This window comes from Columba livia, chromosome Z (assembly GCF_036013475.1).
Source record: "Columba livia isolate bColLiv1 breed racing homer chromosome Z, bColLiv1.pat.W.v2, whole genome shotgun sequence".
In the NCBI taxonomy this organism is placed as follows: domain Eukaryota; kingdom Metazoa; phylum Chordata; class Aves; order Columbiformes; family Columbidae; genus Columba; species Columba livia.
The window spans coordinates 48020919-48045164 of NC_088642.1; the positions used below are offsets into that span (position 1 = coordinate 48020919).

At 40.1% G+C, this 24246-nt stretch overlaps 1 long non-coding RNA gene across 4 annotated transcripts in view; it reads right to left on the reverse strand.

Moving 5' to 3' along the window:
- Positions 1-24246, reverse strand: part of LOC135577273 (uncharacterized) — a 95628-nt gene that overhangs the window by 40730 nt on the left and 30652 nt on the right. The window lies entirely within an intron of this gene.

A 24246-nucleotide genomic window follows, 5' to 3' on the forward strand; every position in this document is an offset into this window, starting at 1 on the left:
CACTGCCCACTCTGAGCCACACTTGGCCTTCTTTGTTCAGTACAAATTCCTTAAACTCGGGATTCCCACTATGTGTTTTCTACCACAAGGGGACCGTGATGCTGACTGGAGCCTTATAACTCTAAAAAATGCACACTTTCCTGAATAGTGAAACCTTACAGACGTTCTCTCCTTGGAAGATATTAGCTTACTGTCATAAGTGGAAAAACAGGGTTCTCCGAGCTGAGGCAGAAGTCAACATAAAGTGAACAAGTGATTACACAACCAGAAATTTGACTCTTTTTATTAAAAAAAATTTATGAAGGGGGCTTAGCTTTAAAGTTCCCAGTTTAGAATATTTCTATTTTTAAGTGAAATCTTTCAGCACTATTGTTAGCTAAGACAAGAAACAGCATTTCTGTTTTACATGTGTCACTTGAATTGTGTGTTACTAATGTGAAAAGAAAAAGCAAAAATTAAACTCACAAAACTTAAGGCTTATCAATTTATAGCATTAAGTGTAGGCCTGGGAAGAGGAGAGGCTGTATCTCACCTGATTATATTTTTTAAAAGTGGATGTATGTAAGTGATTATAGCAACACATCAGACTATATTCTGATTAAAATATCCTTTTCTGCTGGTAGTCTGTGTCAAAGATTTAGAACAGCAACAATTTCCTCTACAGATGATCAAGCTATAGTAGCTGGCTATGAAGAATTAAAATATTTACTCAAGGTAATATTTCTGAATTCTTCAGATTTGAACTAACCAAAATTATAAAGTAGGAGGAGGAATCTGGTAGTTAAAGCAACACCTTGCAGCTAGCACTAAGTCAGACTTAGTCACTTCACTAAGTAGGTCAATAAAAACATTCTGAGACACCCAAGAGAAAAAATACTTTCTGAAAGCTGGAAGAGTAACAAAGGGAAAAACAATTACAATACAACAGGGAAGAAATCCTCAACTTTTACACCCAAGAGATAATTTTCAAATATTTATCATCTGTAAACCTCTTCATTGCATGACTGTATACTACTATCTCCACTGTACAACTGGAGGAACAGTCTAAGAAAGGTTAATCGACTCATCCAAGGTTGAGAAGACATAGAAAGAGACCTTATGACACCTGATTCTGTGTCAACACACCTATACATTTGATCCTTTATAACCTCTAGCTGTAAAATTGCCTGAGACCTTTGACACAGAAAACGCTTTTAAGTTCTTGAGAAACATTTCAAAACAGGCTTTGCTTTGCTCCTACATAGCTTGAGAATGCCACAATAAGAACCTTAAGTGCTATAATTTGGTCCCAAGAAGTTAGATTTGTGACAATAATGACAAAAATTTAGATGTTCGGTCTGCAGCTTAGCTGAAAAAATTAGCTCAAGTACACAATTGCTAAATTACCTCATCCGTTTTACCCAGCTTTACGCTCAGGGATGCTCATTCTTTAACTTTTCCCTACCAGCTAGCCTGGAGCAGCACAGAACCCAACTCTCATGGGGAATTACCACCTCTGTGGTGCATTTGTGGGGATGTTACTGGGGGGTCACTGGTAAAAAGCTGAAAAAAGTACGTCATAGGAAAAAAAAATAACCCTAGTTTTCAACACTGCAAAAGCACACAGTGCTGAACGAGGCATTTCTAAGAAATCAAACCCAGAATATCTGGCACTCTGAAGAGCAGCTCAACAGAAGCTCTAACACCATTGAGCATCTTTCAGCAGTGGCCTCAATCCTGACTAAAACCTCTGCACGGTACCACAATATAAGAGAAAAAAAGGTACATTACTCAGTGAGGGTATATGGATTACCTACAGGAAACTTCGTAAAAAGATGAGGCATTTGAAAAGTCTAGCAAGAGCTGGAATTAGCTGAAATCTGTGGCATACTGATCTTTTGGGGCAACGGGGGATGAACAGTAAAGGCTCCTGATATCAGGAATGTGTATGCTGATGACAGAGCAAAATTAACATTGGAGTAGTTTAACTGTGAACAACTGAAAAATCCCAAGTGCTAGAAAAATCCCAATACCACTCTTTGGGGAGCTGCTGTCTAAAAGTCCCTTGGGCTTAGGTTCAACTGACTTTATTGCCCAAATGGTCTGACATACTCTTGATGACCATGAGAAAAGCTGCCCAAGCATTGACAAAGCCAACACAGCCTCTGTGACCATAACTGCAATTGCACAGTTACATGGTGACAATAAATCACTGCATCAGTTTAGCCACTGGTTAACTTAGTACCCAGTTGCAGCCACATTTCAAATCTCAGCCTAAGTGTTAAATTTATGAGTAGTTTGTGGTTATTGCATAAAACAAAATACATTGAAGTTCTTCAGCTTACAAAACTTAAAGAATTTTGCTTTTGGCTTAATACTGTCATACGCTGTCAATCTGAATATAGAAATTTCTGGATACACTTGTCTAATCTCTGACAGCTAAAGTGACATACTCTAGCATTTTTCACATATCTTTTTGCATTGTTCCTATACGACCACTCCCCCTGACACTACAAAACATGTATGTGCTGTATTTATACTTAATTCACTTATTCACAACTCTAAATGTAATTTCAAATGGTGAAGAACTGAAGAGAAAGAAGAATACTTGAAACCTGATTTTTAAACTCAATTAAATTAATCAGTTAGTTGACCTGTATAACTAATGAACACTTAAATTCTATTTTGCTTGTGTACGCAAACAAATAAAAAAGGCAATACAAGCAAAAAATGAGAAGAAATAAAAACTTATGACTGCACATTAAACATCTTCCATCCAAACAAAAACAAGGGGTAAAATTAACTTACAGTGCTTTCCACAGTTCGTCTGGCCCTAATATTTAATTAGTTAGTTTACATTTAAGTAACAATTGCTCTTATAAACTGATCTATGAGTGTATCTGTAAGTATTAAGAATGCCATTTCTCATAGCCACACAGGGTTGGAACAGGATTTTTAGCAGGCAGATATGAAAATGTATTAGAAAGTCAGTGACTTGTCAAATAATCTCCCTTCTCTACCTGCCTTACACACATTGATTCATTTTAGTTGGTTTTGTTCTTTTTTTCTCTTAAGGTACACAGTGACTATATGTCCTGGTTCTGTTAAAAACAAGACCAGCTCTCTTTTAGTGAATTTTCCTTCCAGCTAAGTTCCTCTCAGTACCTTCTAAGTAACTGAACTATTCTGAATTTAGCTACATATTTTTTGAGACACTGATAAGATGACCAACAGAATGCAGAAGAAGCTCATGTTTACATTTATTACTAATGTAACAAAGGTTAACTGATAACGGGACATATTTGCAAGGAGGGGCGGACAGAACAGGTGACTAAAACTGACCAACTGAGTATTCCATCCCATACACATCATATATCCTATAAAAGAGGGAGATCACAAGGGTCTCTTTCTCTTCGACCATGGGCAGCATCTAAAGAGGACCCCACCACCTGTGCCTGTAATCCAAGGCCTGAGACCCTGCATCCCTGAATCCATTTCTGATTTGCTGTGAAGTCCCACTGGGGACTTCCAGGTGCCTGCCCTGCAGCTGCTGGAGCCACACCAGCTCCCACCTCTGTCACCACTGGAGGCAGCCAACTTCACACAGGGGCAAAGCTATGCTGCTAACCTGGGATACTCAAGATTGGTTTTGTATATTTTGCATCGTTTTCTCTATTTATTAGTAGCATTGGTAAAACCTTTAAAACCTTTCCAGCTGCAAAGTCTCTCTTCTTTCCCCCTTATCACTTTTTCCTGTCTAAGGGGAGGGTGAGTGACGGGGTAACAGAGAGCATCTGCCATGGTTTATTGTCACCTTGCAATTAAACCATGACATATTTATTGGTGGCCCATACGGGGAAATGAAGAGAAACCGTACGGGGAGAGATAAGAGAAACTGTGACACTATGCTAAGATATAATCCAGCCTTTTACATTCCAAAGCTTTTAGAGAGGCAAAATCTGGAGAGGCAAGAGAAACAGAAGCTTGAGACTTGTTGAGATCACACTAAGACTCTTTGAAAATGTCTTTCTTTCTTTTTTTTTCAGTTATTGAGAATGATATGAAAATAAATTTACAAATCTACCCCCAGGTCAATTTGCTGATCTGTGATACAATGAATCCTTGGTTCTCTTTATGTCATTTAGTCATATAAATTAATACTTATTATCTGCCTACAGGCAGATCTGGCCTTCAGGTCATTTTCTGCTCAGATAAGGCAAAACCCTTATTTGAAATATAACATTTTCACCACTTGCTTATCATAAAAGAGTGGGGAAAAATAAAGATTAATTATAACAGTGAAGGAATGCCTTATCTGCGTGCATTGGCACGCAGGATGTGCTTGACCCTGACCATACCTTCTGCTTTGGACAGCACGAGTAAGATTCATTATCCCTCCGGCTCTCCAGAGAACATGCACATGATAAAGCCTATGTCATATCCTGCATCCATGTTTTAAAAGTCTGATTGAGAATTCTGGGACTTGAAGGGAAAGGAGCTGTGTATAGGATGTGGGTGAGGGAAATTAGATTTCTTTACTTTATAATAGGAATATTTTCAATGTTTTACAGCCTCTCCCTGGAAGTCAGAACTGTCAGACTGAGACACACCAAACAGTAGGATTATTATCTTTCCTCTCCTGTAGTTGCACTCAGTTTTACAATGTTTGTACACATGTAATGAAGCTTTCAGAGGCACCTTCAAGAAGGAACCTAGGACTCAAAAGTGTCTACTCTGACCTCCTGGTTTCCTCTCAGAGATCAGAGCCAAGAGGATCCTTGAAGTCTTTGGCAACCACAGAAGAATACATCTAAAAGGACAATCCTTGCAAAATTACATGTGCCTTCTCAGAAAGCTTATGTAGCCTCAGCTCCACTGGCTTGAGAAATGGCTCAAATACCCTTCAAGAGTCCACAGAAATATTCGTTATACAAGTGTCTGGCCAGATTCTTCTACGCATGGGGCTGGAGTAAAGAAGAGAATAATTGATTTGCTTGTCTGTTAGGAGGACAGAAATGGTTACAAGAAGAAGAGCAGGCTGGATAGTGATAGCTTTACATTCTGAAGAGAGGAACAGAAGCAGAACAAGCTGTCTGGCTTCTAAGCTTCTGCTGGTTTACTAGGACACAGGGATTTCAATGAAAGGAGCACAAGCAAAATGAAGGGCCTATGGGATGGAGAGTAAGTAAGAAAGAAAAGGCACTAAACTTGTCCATACTTCTGCAAAACTACCATTTTATTTTAAATCATATACTTTTGAAATGGAAAAGGAGAAATCAGGAACAAGAAAGCATTTAAATTTAATTAAGCTGCCAAAACAGCATGAGATCCATTTAAAAAATTGCATGCGTGTGAAAGAGCTGCAGCAAGAGTCTGACAATTTACCCTGATAAAAACGAATGGAACTTTGCCTCCTGATCCCAAACACATGAGCTGTCACCTGTTGAGGTCAAAAGTCTCTGTGTTCAGTTGTTAGTTCTCTACCACTTTTATTGCTCTTGGTTTCTAACAGGAGTTATATAAATTGGTATGGAATTTGCCTAGGCACAAATGATAAGCACAGAAACATTTACATCTTGGCAGGCTCATCCATGTGGTATGGAAACCTGACACACTGAAAGTAAAGCTGTGTATAAAAGCAAATATTTAATAAAATTATCTGAGCTATATATCATAGAATCATAGAATCATTTTGGTTGGAAAAGACCTTTACAATCATCAAGTCCAACTGTTAACCTAACACTGCCAAGTCCACCACTAAACCATGTCCCTAAGTGCCACATCTACATGTCTTTTAAACACTTCCAGGGACAGTGACTCAACTACTTCCCTGGGCAGCCTGTTCCAATGCTTGACAACCCTTTCAGTGAAGAATTTTTTCCTAATATCCAATCTAAAACTCCCCTGGTGTGACTTGAGGCCATTTTTTCTCATCCTATCATTCACTACTTGGGAGACCATCACCCTCCATGCTACAACTTCCTTTCAGGTAGTTATAAAGAGCAATAATGTCTCTCCTCAGCCTCCTTTTTTCCAGGCTAAACAGCCTCAGTTCCCTCAGCTGCTCCTCATAATACTTGTGCTCCAGACCCTTCACTAGCATCATTGCTCTTCTATGAACTCGCTCCAGCACCTCAGTGTCTTTGGACTATTAATACTTTATGCGCCCCTATGAAAATGAAAACAAGAAATTTTTTAAAAATGGTCTATGTTCAAGAAGGAATAAAAAGTTCTTAATGCTGGCAGGGAACAAACTGCCATAACATCTAACAAAAATCAAAGTTTTCCATCTGATTGCAATAGTCTTGCATGAAAGAACTTTACATGGCAAGACAATGCTAAACCACACAGATTATTATTATTGTTATTATTATCAACCATAATAAGCCAAACAACTGCTAAGCAGCAGCAGATAGCTCAGAGTACTGAATAGCCATACTGTATTAGTTATGTTCTATAGAATCTCAAAATACTTCATCAACTTAGAGATTATTTTATTGACTACGGGAGTGAAAACACCTCTAGGGAAACTAAATATACCCTTCACAACTAGCTACAAAAAAGACAGAAACATAAGTAGTTTCTCTCTGTGTTCTCTAAATATTAGCATGGTTAGTTCTGAACAGCTTTAGTTGCACTGCTGTAAATACAGCAAACTCCTCTTAATCGTGAAATACATAATGAAGAAAAACACTTAATTAGTATACCTCCATAAGAAATTATTTACCTAATGAGAGGCAATTGCAGTGAATGCTGCTTCATCAGAACAGTATTAGCATATATTCCGTGCCATGGTACATATTCAGTCATTACCAAGGATTTCTGTGGTGGTTAACCAGGTGTTAAAAAAGCTGCAAAATTTTAACTTTCAATCGACACACAAGTTGCCAAAAAAGACACACTTTAAGCAAACAGAATGTGATTTTTGTTCTTGCATTTCTGTTCAAGTATAGTATTTTATGTCATCTGTCTCCCTAATTCTAAAATCAGAGATCTAAAAACTGAATGCTAGGAAGTATTTGTAATTTCTTCCATTTGGGCAAACACTTTAAATTCCTACAGGCAATTACAGCATTTCTCTTACAGCCATAGAAACTGCACACATAAATAGAACACGGGTCCCAAATCTTCGTAGATGATATTCTCAAAATATCTTATAACCATAAAAGCCACTTAATTAGGACTCCAGGATATCTAATTAGATTTTCCATTTACCAAGATACAAATGTACCCCAAATCAGCTGGAAGTCTGGGGAGGAGTGGGGGGAAAGATTGCAGGAATGTTGCCTTATCCTCCTTCAGCCTGCAGCTGCCCTGTGAAGAGCTGAGACCTGAGTGGCACCACTGGTCACTTGCGGGACCGTGACATTAGACAAGGTGTCAGGGCCACCAGCTTGCCCAGTGAGGAGGCAGAAGCAAAACAGGCATCCACGCTTCTGAAGCAACACTGCCAGCGTGAGGTGAGATGTTTTTTGGTGAACTAGTAGTATTTTAGGCTAGAAAGACAGTCTATCCACAAAGTGCATTTTTAATACATCTTCTGCATTTAATGCCAGAATTTTGCCCCATTTCCAGTTGTGCTATGCTTTTACCAGCAGGAGAAACACTCCTAAGAAAATCACATTGCAGGAACTGCCAAGATGAAACCGAACTCACCTGCTTTCTGTACCACACAGTGAGCTCAAGAAAGCTTTTCAAAGGCCAGGTGGAGCTGCCAGTGCTCGAATGATCCATATCTGTTATAGCACTGGGATCCGTATGGCTGTGTCTACGCTGTGTAGCCACTGAGCTCTCAGTAGTCATTTGGTCCTCTCAAGGCCAAATCCTCATTCACACGGTCATGGCACTGGAGCTTGCTGGGCATGCTTGGGCAACAGTGCTCCAACCAGGCTGCCATGAGAGTTATTAAGGTCCATACAGAACACACCAACCGTTCAGGTCACGTCCTTGGGCAGTATGGACAAATAGAAAACCTGGAAAATCCTTGGCAGACACAATCGAACTTTACCAAGCTACATGCTTTGACAGAGAGCATCTGGGATACCAGATGGCACTTTAACCCACAGGTCCCATGCAGGGCTGTTTCACAACTGGAACAGACAGTGCATCTGTGAGCACGCAGAAATACATTTCAGAGCCATCTCTGCTGTCCCAGTATCACAAAATCTCTCCTTCAGTATTCAAAAGTAAGGATAATAGCTACATGGGAAGTCATGATCTTATTTTCGCTGTACCTCAGACCACCCTATCCACTTGATGGTCAAATGCATGAAGTTTATATCTATGACATATTCTCCTCTCAGTCTCACCTGGTATCCACCCAACTCCACCATCCAAAATCTACTACCCAGTACTGACCAGGAGCCAGATGGCCACTCTTATGTGAGATGGCTTCTCAGGGCCAAGGACTGGCTTGCATGGTATCCTCTGGATGAAAGCAGGCAGAGAGGGAGGAAGGAAGGTGCGGGCTTGGCACTGCCCTAGTGTGGAGAATCTCCCACTATCCATTTCACAACTGTATGCCAGGAACAGGGCCAGCTGAATCCTTGTCTGATCCAATTTGCTGCTGAAGCAAGGGTCACCCATCCTTGTCCACGGACATCTCTAAAGTGCTCACATAGCAACCAAGAGAGACTGCTACTAATGTAACAGATATGTCTGTAGGAAGGAGCCAATGATTCCCTTTATCCTGAAAATAATTTGGATAATGTTCTCTCCTGAATCAGGGTGTGCTGAGCACAGGCCTGTATTCACCACAGGCCTATATCTGAGGAAAGACCACCACAGACCTATACCAAAGCATTTGAAAAGCCAGATCCCACATGACTTCAGCTCTGTGCATATGAAAGCTGAGGTCAGACTCATGATGTTAAAAGCAGCACTGTGTCCATGGGGTTGCTGTGTGTCACCCAGGAAAATGAGCTGCCTGGCCCTTAGACTACTGTGTTAGAGACCAAACTGTAGACTTCATGCTAAGATGGAAAGCAGTATTTTCTGTTCATTGTTGGTTTTACATGATAGCAGGGCTCTTAAAGTATGCTCTCCTTTGCTCACAATGCCTGCAAATAGGAAAATAAATTTTTTTCTTTTTCCTGCAAACTAACAGTAGATTTTTTTCCTGGCACAGGTGAAGTATGTATCACTTCTACAGATATTCTGCCTCTTGATAAGGTGCTCTGGAGAGCAATCTGAATTGCCACACCACTGATCCCCAAAGGACTTTATCCTTACACTTCCAGTGCAGTGACCTAAGCCATCTTCCTGGGGGCTTCTGAGTTCAGCTGAGCCCCTTCCAGCACTTCTTCCATGGGAGAGGCCAGGTAGGCTCCCAGATCTCTTCACTCTTTTGCTACAAGGTGCTGGTAGATTTGTAGCATAACTCAGTCTTGCCCACACAGATGGGACAAAAGTGGAAAATTTGGAGCAGAACAAGTATTAGACATGCATTGCAAAGGTCCAGGAGGATAGATGTTCTCTATTTATCTATTACGGTGCAGTGTGCTTTAGGGTGTGTCCGGAGTCACCTTCAGGATATGGATATAAACAAGGTGGTTTTCTACTGAGCTGGTCCTTTTGGGAGCAGCCTAACAGACCAGCATGAATGCAGATGTTAAATGCTGCAAATGGCAGAGCTTTCAGCATCCCTTAAGCACTGCAGCCTGTTAGCAACCCTGATACCCAACAGACCCTGTAGCTGCTTTATTTTCATGTGATTTAAATTACATGTGTTTAAGTAGATGGCTTTCACTAGTAGCTAATAACATGGAACAGATAAAAAGCATTACGTAAAGGCCCATCAAAGCCCAAAAGGGGGATAGTAAAGAGGGAGTAAATATGTACTAGAAGAATTATTACCATTGTTCTCTGTCTCTTGTGCAGTTTATATTACCCAGAGTAGTCATATAAAGTGTGTAAAATTTTAGCTTTTTCATATCGGGATGTTCAGGTCTCGGCAGATCTTCTGTCTGACACTGCCCTCCCATCTCCAGTGACATCCTGCACAGAAATTGCTTTAGGGATGCTTTCTAGTTTGACTACCCCTGAGAAGGATACCAGAAATCTAAGGCTGGGAAGAATTTTAGAAGTTTTAATATTTCTGGACTGGCAGCTTTCCAAGAGTGTCTGCTGCACACTTGCTGGAGGAGGAGAAAAGAAAAAGCAAAATGAAGAGAAAGAAAACAAGTATGTTATACAATATTCATACCCCCATCCTACACTGCTGTCTGCAGTACATCTGCTTGCTTCTCAACAGCAAGCTTGCAAAGCAAGGAAAATGCACCTTAAGGAAATCTTACACAAAAAATAACTTGGATCTGATTTCAAGTTTCAGCTATCATAGGCATGGAAACTGACAAATACTGATATTACAAACTCAAAGGCATAAACAATAATTTGCAATCTGGATACATCTGCAATTCACAGGATTGCAACAGGATAGAGGTCTTCAAAGAAAAAATTACATTTCTTTAATTCCAAATCTCCTAATATCATTTGCTTTAGTCAGACGTTGGTAGTATATCTGCAGTAATACATTTTCTACTGATTTTCCTGAAGAGAAGGTAACACAATCCACTTGAAGAAGGCAGAAATGTGGGAGGACTTCCTGTCAGGTGAAGGAGTTGTTCTATTCCTTGGCTCCATGAGTTTACGTACAAAACTGAGCACAACTCTGAGCTTCTTTGCCCTGAGCTTTTCCATTATTTGGGCAGGAATACTGATGTTTATATACGTCTTTCAGAATTGCTGTAGCCTTCTTAGCATTTGACATACACCATTAAGTCTCCCAGTGGGAGGCAAGGTGATAGTACAAAAATATTAGAAATGTTTATTCATGGCATATCAGAAAACATTGATGCTACACATTATAATATTCTAGAGTTCCACTTAAAACTGTTCTATCATGAACACAGGAAGGTCCTCTGGTTTTTGGAACTAGTTAATGAGGTTTCACCCTCATTTGGATTTAGGTTTCTAATAAACTTGAAAATATACAGAATTTTGCCTCATTTGAGTCTAAGACCTCATCTAGGAATAGACAACAGAATTTAATTATCATACATCTGTGACTCTCCTCACATTTAAACTTCAGCTTTTCAAACCTCTAAGAAACTTCACACGGTTGACATTATATTTAAATCAAATGTAGAAGAAATATTTCCTTTATCTTGTATAACAGGTGCCAAGAAGAAGATGCAGTCTTGAAGAAGCAATGGACTTTCAATATGCAAAAATGTTGATTTCTGTTGTGACACTGCTCTGCAGCGCTAGAACTACAGATTTTGAAACAATTTTGTTCTGCCAAGCAATCAGAAATACAACATGGAGCAACCTGCAGGCTTTTTAGAGGACACAAAGCACCCCTGTAGGAGCCAAAGAATCTGCTTTTAGAGTCACTGAAATGGAAAATGCTCCCACTGTTACTTGACATTTAGTGTAGAACTGCCATAAGGAACACATCACTTCTCCTATAGGATATGCAATGCATATAGGAAAGCACCAGGTAGTCTGTAGATTTCAGTGGCTGACCAGAAAACCATGATACAGTCTTGTCTTGGTTTTGTTAAAAACAAGACCAGCTCTCTTTCAGAGATTTTTCGCTTCAGCTACATTCTTCTAAGTACCTTCTAAGTAGCTGCGTATTTTTTGAGATGCTGTTTGCCCCGTGACTGATAAGATGACCAATGGAATGCAGAAGAAGCTCATATTTACATTTATTACTAATGTAACAAAGGTTAACTGATAACGGGACATATTTGCAAGGAGAGGCGGACAGAACAGGTGACTAAAACTGATCAACTGAGTATTCCATCCCATACACATCATACATCCTATAAAAGAGGGAGATCACAAGGGTCTCACTCTCTTCGAGCATGGCCAGCATCTGAAGAGGACCCTGCCACCCATGCCTGTGATCCAAGGCCTGAGACCCTGCATCCCTGAATCCATTTCTGATTTGCTGTGAAGTCTCTCCCATGACTTCCAGGTGCCTGCCCTGCAGCTACTGGAGCCACACCAGCTCCCAGTTCTGTCACTACTGGAGGCAGCCAACTCCACAAAGGGTCAAAGCTATGATGCTAACCCGGGATACTCAAGATTGGTTTTGTATATTTTGTATCATTTTCTCTATTTATTAGTAGCATTAGTGAAGACTTTAAAACTTTTCCATCTTGCAAAGTCTCTCTTCCTTACTCCTTATCACTTTTTCCTATCTAAGGGGAGGGTGAGTGACAGAGTAACGGAGAGTATCCACAGTTTATTGTTGCCTTGCAATTAAACCTTGCCAAGTCTGTTTCTGTATTTATTCATATGACACAACCTAGACCTGAAAGACAGGAATCTGAAGCAGATTCAGGGTGGAATCTAACCTTTTGCAGAGCTAAGGTTTATCTCTGGTCAGAACAGACGGGTGTTTTCAGCACCTCCATAGCCATATTCATTGCTAAGCCAGTAAATCCTCAGATCACTGTGAAGGGGCCAGTAGCCTCCAGCAGAAGACTGGACAATTACAAAGAACATCAAGTGTTCAGTGCCTCATCCAGTCAACAAGGCTGCTACATATGCTTACAAACAAGAACTAAGATACCTTAGGAAATGTATATGTTAATTATTTCTTTACAAGCACCTATATACCTGATAGGAGCCCAAATGAAATAACACTATTTGTAGCATTGCATTATTGGGCGTTCTGGTGGACACAAAGTTGAACTTGAGTCAGCAATGTGCCCTTGTGGAAAAGAAAGCCAATGGTATCCTGGGCTGCATGAGGAGAAGTGCTGCCAGCAGGTTGGGAAAGGCAATCCTTCCCTTCTTCTCAGCACAGGTGAGGCTGCACCTGAAGTCCTGTGCCTGGTTCTGGACTCTTCAGTGCAAGACAGAGACAGAGCTACTGAAGAGAGTCTTCAAACACTTCAAACATTTTCTGTAATTCAAATACGAAAAGTAAAATTATGATCCTAAGATACTAAACTCTAGCTCTGGGTAGATAAGTCTCAAAAATAGCACCTGTTGGAATACTGCAAGATGCCTAAATTATAGCAGTGCCAGTAAGAATCTGTGAAAGAAAATCAGGAAGCTGTAAAGTTTGAGAAATGGGAAAATGAGAATATGGAAATAAAACTCAAATTATTAAAAAAAAATGAGATATTTATAAAGTCATGTCCACTCTCACTGTACATAATCTAATGCCTAATTTTATGCCTGAAAGGAGGCTGACACTGGAAAGAAAATCAGGCTCTGCGAAACCAGCACTTCAACTAGTTCTCTTGCATTCTGTACTCACATTTGATCAGGCAGATGCAGGACCACAGCCCATAATCTAATTGCATAAAATACCAAAAGGTATTCTGCCCACCTTTCATAGTCATGTTAGCACAGTGCATGGCATCTGTTCAGCATTAAATAACCAAAGTAATGAACTGCCTACACCAGCATAAACAAAGGTTTCGATTCTTCTGTTCAGGTCAGTGCTGGAGGCAAAACAGCCTGACCCCATGACAACTAAGCATAGATCATGGCATAAACCAGGCCAGCCAAATACAAAGCTATGTCCTACCTACATTACATAAGTCTTCAGAGGCACTGAAGTCCTCATCTTGATGTATAGGGAAGAGGAAACCCAGCAAAACCACAAACATTTGTGTGCATGCCTCAAAGTCTGACACAGCACAAACAAATGTAACCATATTTGGTAGCAAACCGGAGTGAAATACAGAGGCTGAGAGGTCTGGGAGTGCATTCCCACAGAGTCCAGACAGACTGCAGCTACTGAAGTGCTATAGGCTAAGAGACACTGGTATCTGCTAAGGGCTCTGTGACGGGTATTTCAACAACAGTGTATAGTTGGGCTATTCTTAAAGCAGTTTTACACTGAGAACACGGGTCTAGGCCTGTTCCCTGCTCTGTCCTGACACCCACCAACACACATACTAGAAGAAAAAAGATCCCTAAAGGTAGCCATGATGCCCCAAGACAGAACAACTAAGGAAATTTCATAGGAAAAACTAACCTAGGAATATTCTTAATGCAGACAAGTCACTGATGCAGGGAAGAAAGAAGTGAAGTTCCGCAAATCTGTGAAAATTAATTTACTTCTTTATCTTCATATTGTCTGTCATAGCACATGCAGAACAGACCAGTCATGATAAAAACTGCAAAAATACCACACAGTTTTCACATAAACACCCTGCAGAAACAGCACACTTGGGCACAGGGATTCTTCCCTTAACACCACAAGGCTTTCAGCTGGGAAATACTTAAAGCCCAAATCTTCAAAAACACAACCCAAACAGTCACTGCAATTTGCAAGATGCTATTGGAAATTATTGTCCATGTCCTGCAGAATATCTGATTCTAGTCAGTCATGTAGCATTTGTTTTCAGTAAAGGTTTTAATGACCGAATTATTTCTCACACAAAAGATTTCAGACCTAAGCATTTCACAAACTTTAGCAGCCCAGATACAGTAACATTTCTTAAAGTTTTATATATAATATTAAGAGATGTTCACAGACAGAAAGGCAAGGCAAACTCTGCTATTAAGTAGCTCAGTGTTTCTAGGAGTAAATCAAACATTGGTGATGAAAGTGCTGATTTGTCCAGAGAAACAGACAACACAGAAATCATATGAAAGGGATGCTGCTGGGAACAATTTTTGTTCAAAATTGAGGTCCTATAATATTTTTTTTAATTTTCCTAATACATAAATCTCCTAGACATACTTCTAAGATATTTTTCCCTTCTGTTTTTCTAGATACCTTTTGTCCACTTACAAACAATGGCAACACAAAAATGAGATTTCTACAGCATAGGCAAACCCAGTACTGTTGTATTTCATTCACAGCAGAGGACTTTAAAAAAAAAAAAAAAAAAAGGAACATTAAACAACCTGAACATACACAAGCATGTGTGACCCAAGAGGATGCACCTACAGGTGCCGAGGGAACTGGCTAATGCCCCTCTGAGACTCTCTCAATCATCTCTGAAAGATCACAGCTATTAGGGGGGCAAAGGGTGTTCCTAAGGACTGAGAGAAAACTAACATTGCTCCTTTCTACAAGAAGAGGAAGAAGGAGGACCTGGGGAATTACATGCTGATTAGCCCCACCTTTAGTCCTGGGAAGGTGATGGACAAAACTGTCCAAACAAAAAAAGTACAAGAATGTTATTGGGAGTAGTCAGCATGGAATTATGAAGGGGAAATCATTCCTGAAGAACATGATGGCTTTCTGTGGTGAGATGAGTGGCCTGGTGTATGACAGGAAAGCAGGAGAAGTTGTTTTACCTTAACTTTAGCAGGGCTTTCCACACTATCTCCCACAACACCCTTCTAGACAAACTGACAGTACTGACAAGATAAGTGGACAGTGAGGTGGATCGAAAACCAGCAGAACTGCCAGGCTCAACACACTGTGATGAGTGTCACAAAATCCAGCTGAAAGTCAGTTGTCAGTAGTGTACCCCAGACACTGACACTGACGCTGGGACAAATGCTGTTTAAACTTACCATTAATGATGGGACCAAGTGCTCTCTCAGCAAGTTTGATACAAAACTAGGAGGAAGAGCTAATATGCCAGTTGTGTGCTGCTGTTCAGAGAGGGTTTTATAAGCTGGAGAAATAGGCAAACGCAAACCTCATGAAGGTCAACAAAAGGGAAATTCAAAGTCCTGCCTGTCAGCAGGAATAACCACAAGCACCAGTACACAGGCGGCTGGTCAGCTGGAAAGCAGCTCTGCGGAGAAGGATCTTGGGGTCCTAGTGAACCGGTTGCACATGAGTCAGTAAAGAAACTTATGGCAAAGGAAGCCAGCAGCTTCCTGGGCTGCACGAGGAAAAGCTTTCTCACCAGCTCAAGCAAGTGATCCCTCCTCTCTTCTCAGAACTGGTGAGATACACCTGTAGTGCTTGGTCCAGTTCTGGGTTTCCCAGTACAAGAGAGACATGAAAATACTGGAGTGAGTCCAGTGCAGGGCCACAAAAGATTTGAGGGGTCTGGAGCGTTTTTCATAGAAGGTGAGGCTCTCGGAGCTGGGTGTTTGTTAGCATGGAGAAAGCCCTGGAAGACCTCATACATTTGTAAAAATACTTGACAGGAGGGTGTAAGCATGCTAAAACCAAACTCTCTGAGCAGGGCCCAGTAACAGGACAAGAAGCAATCATAACAATCTGAAATACAGAAAATTCCACATAAATGTAAGAAAAAAAGCTTTTTTTTTTTTTTTTTTATGGTAAGGGTAATAAAAAACTGTCACAGGTTGCTCAGAGAGAGTGTGGAGTCTCTACCCTTGGAGATATTCAAATCTCAACTGGACATGGCCTGGGCAACCTGCCCCAGTTGACCCTGTGCTTGTGCTGGAGGGTTGTAGTAGACGATCTCCAGAAGTGCCTTCCAACCTCAATGATTCTGTATTTCTATTCTATGCTTCTTACACCTATGCAGGATAGGACTCACAGAGCTCCAAAAGCAGGTGACACAAAAAGGGCTTGGGAGCTGAGGAGAAAGTGGCAGGATAGACACTGCATCACCGATCTGATAAGCCCTCACAAAAAGAAGTGTCAGTCTGAAGGCTCAGGAGCAGCAAAGATTCTGCTAGATCAGAACTCTTCCACATTTCTCTAAGCCAGCTTTAAAGTTACACGGTAAACAAAGACGAAAATATACAGTATTTTTATGCAGTTGAACAGTTCAAAGTTATTTTTACATGTGCATAAATATGGTCTTTTAAACTGCATGAAGAATCCTGATTTTCTGTTTCCTAGACTGTTACGAAGTCATTTTTATTATTCACAATACATATATATGAAAGTGGATCCAAAAGGCTGCTCAATCCAAGTAGTACTTTTTACACATACTTTTCTCTAAAAGATAAGCCCTCTCCATTTTAAAGGCAAGATCCCCTTTCAGGAATAATGCATGGGTACAGAAGATGGCAATTAGTCCTAAGACTTAGACAAGTTCAGATGTTTTGTTCTTCCAAATTTCTGCAAGTCCAAGACTATGGTCAGTTTTTGCTTATTAATAATATGATTCTACTTGAGACTTTCCATTTAGTTTTATGCATAACTCAGTACGGGAGTGAAAAATATGGAAGCACTAAATTTAAGAGAGTATTTGCTAAGAACTGGTGCACAGCGTAGTACAGAGAGGATGCACTTCTGTATCTTTGAATTGCTCTGAAAGCAAGAAAGGAGAGCTCTGGGTCCTCCAGCTGAGATGAAATACTAAAATGCTCAGAAAACTACTTCCCATCATTGATAGGTTAAGTTGCAGAGATGTTTCTAATGTCATGCAGAGTTCAGCAGTAAAAGGCAATTCACGCAGATACGAAACAAGCGAAAAAACCCTCAAAGGTAGCAGAATTTTCAAGTGGGCAGCAGCCAGATCTTACTTTTTTTTCTCTGTTTTTCTGTTTCTGAATAAGACCTTGTTTTTGAGTCACTTCTCATGAAATAAGTCATGCTCACTTCAAGTTATGCTGTAGGTATAGTTTTCTTAAGTGCCTTCATAGTTCAAGGGGTTCTCCACTGGCTTAACTTCACACACAGAAGTAATCATCTTTTACATGTGCATAAAATTACTCAATATGTGAACACTGACAGGATAGTGCCTAAATTAGTAGAAGGCTTCTTATTACAAACTTGACTTTGATTTCTCTCTGCTGTTCTAACATGCATTTTGTTGCAGAACAAACTATTACATTTAGAAATCATGCTTAAAGTGTTTTTCTAGAACAATATACATTTTATAAAACAAAAATTAGGCATAGTTTGGTAGTTTATTCTAATTATCTGAAACATCAGCATTCCAGGGGGTTTAGAAAACAGTGAAGGATGAAACTTTTCTGTTGTTAAGATGAATTTTAAAATACATACATACACATAATTGTTTACCAGAGAAAGCTTATTGAGACAGAGCAGATACAAGAAACATATTTTGGAAGAACAAGGTACTCAAGATACAACCTGCATTCCAGTACAGCACACCTATTGAGAATAAAAGAGATCTTTACATGAACTCAGCTCAAGTAACAAAAGCAACATCCACCTCTACATTACCTCTAACACATTTCTGTAACCCCCCATGAAGTCATAATTCCTTTCTGGTTTGAACTGCAAATCTCTACTTAATACACCAGGAGAATGTTCTGAGGACCCTCCCTCCCACACCTGACATTTGCGCTACAGTTCAATCGCAAACCTTCTCCCACTTCTCCTGTCTGTACATGAGCAAGGAATGATTTCACTTCCCCTCACATGCTTTGCTTTCCTAAGTCTATCTCACACCAGCTAAGACATTACACACAAAGTCTTCTTATACCATATTCACAATACACCACATAATAAATGGAATTCAGAGTATCTGTTCATGCTATACCTGAGCCATGCCAGAGGCTTATACCTACCTATCTCTCCATAAGTATCTAGGAGCTCCCATAGACCTAGAGATAACAACTGCAGATCCCCAAGTGCTATCTCAGTTTTTATCTGCAGTCCTGAAGGACTCTGTTACCCTAGATATTAACGGATCAGATGGACACATACATACTCCTGTCTACAGTGCTGTTGGAGGTGGGCATGGTTGGTTGTTTTTCTGTTCTTTTCTTTATTCCTTTGGAGGCTGCTGCTAATTGACTTGCATGACAGAAATTTCCATACAGGTCCCAAAGCTGGAGAATTATCCAGGATATATGGCCAGATTAGCTCCATTTGTGAATTCTGAAAACATTCTCATTCGTATTTTTTTTATCTTTTTACATGTAAAAACTTAAAATAAGAATAGCTTTATTTATAAACCATAACAGTATTTTTTAAAATTTCTTTACCCAAACAAGTTCTATTAACATACTTATCTCTCACTTACCTCAAATGTAATCTGGAAGAGAGGAAATATTGAAATTTTGCAAGATGTATTAACTAAAAATAAGTGCACTCAAGGTATGACATGCCCTGCCTAAAAGGCAAGAAAATGTAAAACCAGACTGGGGATGCTATACATCAAATTATGTTGTTGCCATTTGCTGTAGTATACACAACATCACCATCAGACGCAAGGAAATATAAATTGGAACAAAGATTGCCTCTGGCCTGAGAGCTCTCAGTGTTCTACATAACCCCTTAAACCACAGACTGGAAGCATTAGAGGCTCAGGTCCATGCATTTTGTTGTTTAGATACTTCTACACTTCACTAAATGAAAAGCACTTGATAAGGATTAAGCACTAAGTATTGGAGCATCCTGGTTAAGGCTTCTGTGATCTTTCCAAGTGGTACTCCCAATACTTCTCCCGGATCTAGAATAATTTCCTTGGTCTGCTTCCTATAAGAATACGGGGAGTTTTCAGCTGAAAAATGTTGCTGTTACTACAGTGAATTGATCTTTTCACTGGACAGCAGAATTTGAACTGGAGTCTTTTTTTCACCTAAATACCTATTCAGCAAGCAGATGAGGTAAGCCTCATTTCATCCACATCACTTCAAAAGGATGTCACCACCTAAAGCAATCATGCTGCCAGTGTGTAATCAGTGCCTCAGCATCTTAAAGTAGGTTAAGAATCACTGTAATAAGCCAAGGGCAAGGTATGACAAACATCCCTAGAAAATGTTCATATCTATATCCCATATTCACAAAGGTGCTGAAATGACATGCTCTGGAGAGCAAAAGAGACAACATGATAGCAATGTCCTCTACCCATTTTAGATACCCAACGGATGGAGCTCATGTGAACAAGCTAAATGTTAAGGACACAATGCGAGAGTGCTGGATGCATGTTTGGTGGTTGAGCCAGGTCAGCACCAGCATGTGGCATCCCTGCTTTCCCACATATCCCCACACCTGAGGCTGCAGACACACTGAACTGGTGGCACAGCAGCTCACACTGCAGCATCCAAGCCACACAGCCCTGTGCTCAGCAGACTCGTAGCAAATGAGATTAAATCCAGTATTCTATAACATGCTGTGTTGTGAGTGCAGCACTCCAGACCTGACTCGAGTGTCATTCATCCATCTCTCTTCTAGAGAAGTCAGAGGAGGGCAGGGAGATCTAGTGCCTGTTGATAATCAACTCCTGGCTGCGTGCCTTTATGCAGCACAACCAAAGGAGCTTATCAGAAACTCTAACAACGGTTCAAATGGCTATGATTCCAGATAGAGCCAAGAACCACACACACAAATACCTATAAAGAGATGAGAGCATCGTCAGCATGTACATATCGATATCCTAAAAGGGTTTTGAAAAACAACACCTCCATGTGCATAAGGCTGCTTCAAGCACATTATTTAGGAAATATCAGAGGATGTCAGCCAGCTGGCTGACAGTTAGATCATAAAATACATTAATACCGGACAGTCAGAACACACTGCAGTTAGAATAGAACTGGTTATATCTAAAAATGATGAAAATTAGCAGGACTTGAGATGAGATGAAATAGATACAGAAGGGCAAAACAGAAAAAAAAGACTAAACCTAAAATGACAAGCATAGGTTTTTGTTCACCTTTATGCACTTAAATATAGTAAATCAATTACAGTTATACTCACTTTGAGGTTGAAGTTACATAATGTGGCCTTAATGCAACTGTAAGTCTTTTATATCATCATGTTTAATCCCTCAAGAACTGAACACTGATTTTCTCACTCAGAAAAATGATTTTGAAGGTAATTTGGCTTTCCTAGTTTGACCACACACATGCATCAGGCAATGGTGTGTGTTAGAAATCCCTGACAGCTTTTCTTTGCAAGGATGCCCCTGGTGATATCTAATGCTGTTTTTTATCAAATGTCCATTTCTCAGCATGATTTAGAGAGATATGAGGAAGTATTCACATCCCCATATGAACACCCTAATACACTCAGTCTATGAATGACAAATAACACCATAGACTGGATTTTTGGCTAGAGGGGAGGATGTTTTTGAGACTGAGTCCTTGTTCATTATCCACCAACTGAATCCACCTTCTGTATGCTAGATTACTGAACACTGCCCCTTAACAGTCATGTTACTTCAACATATGTTCAAAAGAAGGAATTGTATGTGCCCACATCAAAATCTTCTTTGATGCAGTTCTCTGTCAACTCTGCCTACATACAGGCTGCTGCTGCTGCACAACCGTAGCATTTGGAGCTTCTAGTGTGAGATACCATCCAGCTAACATACCTGCATTATTTTTTCATTATGCAGAACATCATCAATGCTATATTAACTTTCAAAGATCATAAATGGGCTCCTGGACACTGGAGCCACAAAAAAATTATCTTAGCCATTACTAAGTGCAGGTACATATCAGAAATTTGTTTAAAAGGATGACAACCATTTGAAAGAGTCTGTTTCTACACTTGCTAAGTTGCAGCAGAGCTGCAAAATACCCTTGAGCACAGGCAAATAAAACTATTACAAACTGCTTCAATGCAGCTCTGTAAGAACTACCTGCCTCTTTGCCTACTTCAGCCAGCTGGATTTTTGTCTTATCCAGCACAACTAGCCAATATATGCTGCACTTAACCTCATTCTCTACCTCCTATCCACACAGCTAAATAACAGCCTTGGTTGCAGCTGCTGCTGCTGCTGCCACCTCTACATTCATGTGAAGGATCAAGGTGGATGAGACTACAGTCTTTCTCAGAAGCAAAAGTGGCCTTTTGCATCCTCCTCAGTAGCATCAGAAGCAGGAAATCCAGTTTCTGAGCTCTCAGCCGGCCATTTGTCCCAGATACTTGTTTTGAGACAGCTTTTGTTTTTGTTTGGTCTTCATTCTTGATTTGCAATCAGCCCAGAAAGGTCGAAGTCAGATGGAAGAGAAAGCAGAACAACAATGTGCCTGCAGCCTGTCAGGTAAGCAAGGGCACACTGAGTGCCCTGAGTGCTGCTTGTGGAGAATGTCAAAAGAAGGCAATGGCCTTTCCACCCATTCTCTGCCATTCCATGCCTTTGTATTTTCTCCAAACAGCTGCCTTTTTGTGCATGTATTAGTGCTATCGACATTCAGCAAGCGTCTGGCACAGGAGACTTAAGTACAAAGTTACTCATGTGCGCAATGCCTTCAGCCCCAGCAGATTCAATGAAGGTATTCAGGCATTTAAGATATTAATGTGACTATTTGTTCGATGAAAACTAAACAGAGATTGGTTTGAAATTTGATGCAGCAGTGCCTCAGCATGTATCTGTCAGATTTAGAGAAAAATTAAAACAGCAGGAGTCAGTTAAAAAGTGCCAAAACCTTCACATTCCCAAATAAATACATTTTAAATGCCTCTTTGCTCACAACACATGTGCTTAAAATGTATATAGATTTCCATTATCTTTGTAAAGCCTTAAAACATGTTTTCTCTTTAATATGCAAAACTCACTTCTTATAACAGCAGTTTGTTTTGTTGGTGTGATGCAATTCCATAGCAGAAAGAATACCTTGTCAAAGCTAACATGCTCGTGATCACCTCATTCATAAACTGAAAGGAACATTCTGCTGAAGATCAAGATTCAGACCAGCACAAGGCTACTCCAGCTGTACAGATAATTACATGCTGTGCAAAATTTGCACACAGTAGCTGTCAGAGGAATTACACAAGCGGGAATCCACATGGGCAGACTTTTCTGTTAGGGCTTTCATTACTTGAGCATTCCTTCTACAGAGTGAGTTCTTACTGCACCACTTCAGGCATAACTAAGAAAACGCTGTTACCTCTTACCCTGTTAAATTCTTCTCCAACCTGCTATTACAATGACATTATTATTTTATGCTCCTGTAATACATTTTTCAATTCCAAAACACTTTAGAATATTAACACAAACTCTGCACGAGGAAAAAACACATATCCCCAACACCTTTTGGGGCAAACCAAGAAATTAACACCACCAAAAGCTGGCAAATTCAAGAAGAAAGAGTACAATTCTGCAAAGAAGTAAGAACAACTGACCTGCTGTTTTACAACTGTATTAAGATTAATGCAAGTTTTGCAAACAATAAGAAGAAATCCTAGTCACACAAAAGTCTGTGAACTCCACTGGGAACACAGTTTACCAGCAGTGGTAAACTGTCTGTTTTCTTCATTGCATCAGGCCAATGGCATCCCCCAATCTGCAGCACTGGTTAAGTAGTGATCCAAACTCATCACCTTCACGTCCTTTCGCAGCACTAAGCTATGCAAGTTTTCAAGCTCTGACACGCAACTATATCAATACCTCAGCACTGCTTATGTTAGCCGATCTGAGCTGGTGTCCTCATTATCATCATTACTTCAGTCTCGCAAATTGCTCCAGCCTGCTACAAGAGCCATCTGGAGGGTTGTTTGTAAATTGCACGCCTGTTCATGTGACAGCACATCAAGGAATAAAAAAGCAATCATTTTTTGCTCGACTTCTTTTGAATCGTTTGAATTGCACTTAGTATTGTGATAAATAATAACACCAGAACAATCCAACCACGTAACAGTCATTGAATATTTTAAGCAATTAGTCTTTGTAATTGTAGTAATGAAACCTTTCCACAGGTACGTCAGAGATTCTGCTCTTCTGGGACAGAAGAAAGGCTTTCTATTATGGCGTCTGGGTTTTTAAGTCACTATTTGTTTAGAAGTTCTGTAAAATTGCATTTTGTAACTGTAACCTTTTTATAGTTTACAACACAGATCATGCAGATTACAGCACAGTTTACTAATATTGATTGTTGCATGCAAGGGGAAGGACTAAAATTAGGATGCTTTCTGTAGCTCCAGTATTAGAGATCTACGAAGAGAACTGTATTAACTGAGATTTTAAAACCTCACTAACAACAGGCACTGAACTGAATTAAGATCTACCACAGCACCTAGAAAGCACACTCTATTCTGGTCTAAAAATCAGAGCTCTCATCCTGAAAGCTTAGCTCCATGCCATGCAGGATCTTCTTGAATGCGTATGTTGCTTCATCCACGATCCAAATAAGCCAGCATCCCTTTTGCAAGAGTACTCTCACAACTATCAGGTACAGGAGCACATCCTCCTTCCCCTACCATCTGAGACTTCTGCTACATCAGCTGCTGGCTCTTCTTTGCCTTCTCTCAGAGGGCAAGGTTCTTTCTCCGTCCTACACAGTCTTTCCTTCCTGTAGTTGCCTGCAAATTTTTCATTAGACTTGAAAATATGACACTTTCTGAACTTCGTAAAATACCTTTTAGCAAAAAAAAAAAAATCAGTTATGCTGAGTTTACAGGAAGCAGATGCTAATTTGCAGCTATTTTCAGCAGTAAACTACATTTCCTTTTATTCTTTCAGGGTCTTGCATTGAAGAGAGATCTGT